A 1,138-nucleotide genomic window follows, 5' to 3' on the forward strand; every position below is an offset into this window, starting at 1 on the left:
GGTACAGCCCAGCAGTCACAGATCCCATAAGTCCTCCAGGAAAGAGCCCAGCAGCCACGGGTCCCACAAGGCCTCCAGGGAATAACCCAGATGCCGTGGGTCCCACATGTCCTCCCGGGACAGCCTCTCATGAGTACTGAATGTCTTGTTAATCCTTGGGCATGCCCAAATCAGCTTCTTCATGATGTGGCAGGGGCAGTGGGAAGGACGGCAGCCCAGCTACCACGGATCCCACAGGTCCTCCGTGGATAGCACCTCGATGGGCTTGTGGTCCAGCAGGTACCTGTTCAAATGGCTCTGGTCATGCCACACAACCTCAATCCCATTAGCCATGTTGACCACCTCCTGGTGACAGGCCAAGGTCAGCTGGTGAACCTCCACCACCAACCCCCCCAGTAGGCCCCCATGTAAGTAAACATGACCCTGGTCCCTGGGGAAGTGGGCCTGGGACTGAGGTCAGTGCTGGTAGCTGAAGTCCTCATGGGACACCAAGTAGAAACTGGGAGCAAGGTGCCAAAGAAGGGGGACAGGATCTCCATGCCCACAGGGTTGCTAGCCTTCATGTCCACATCTGCACACACCAGGTCAACCAACTCACAGAGAAAGTGCTGCTCACAGAAGCAGCTGACCATCACCATGCACTGCATGGACACGTCCTGCCGCTGTGTGGTTCCGGGGACCTCAAGGACCACCACCCTCCAGCCCTCCCAGAGGTGCACTCAGGCCTGGCTGCCCACTCTTCGGTGAGGACCTAGTAGGTGACCCTGTGTCCCACCATGATGGGCTTCTGTGATCCCTGCAGGAACAGCTCCAGGAAGACCACCTATCTACAGGGAAGGGGGACAGGCAGGAAGATGTCACTGTCAGAGGCTGGCAGCGTGACTCCAGAGCTGGGGGCCATGGACATGTGCACCTTCTTCATGGGGGCAGGCCCTGAGCTGCTTTAAGCAACAGCTACTCTCCCAGCCTGTTCTGAGCAAGTCTGCTTGTGGGGCCTCCCTAACTTCTACTCCCAGAGATGGGGCCCATCATCACCCCATTGTGTAAAGAGAAGCCTGAGGCTTCAGAGGCAGGAAACCAACCCCACAGTCAGCATGATGGTGCTAGAAACAGTCCCACTGTGCCGAGTTCCCTGGCA

At 57.8% G+C, this 1,138-nt stretch overlaps 1 pseudogene; it reads right to left on the reverse strand.

The window, feature by feature from the left end:
• Positions 1–219: 219 nt before the first annotated feature.
• Positions 220–823, reverse strand: LOC132009145 (histo-blood group ABO system transferase-like; annotated as a pseudogene).
• Positions 824–1,138: the final 315 nt, after the last annotated feature.

This window comes from Mustela nigripes, unplaced genomic scaffold (genome assembly GCF_022355385.1).
Source record: "Mustela nigripes isolate SB6536 unplaced genomic scaffold, MUSNIG.SB6536 HiC_scaffold_5506, whole genome shotgun sequence".
Lineage (NCBI taxonomy): Eukaryota > Metazoa > Chordata > Mammalia > Carnivora > Mustelidae > Mustela > Mustela nigripes.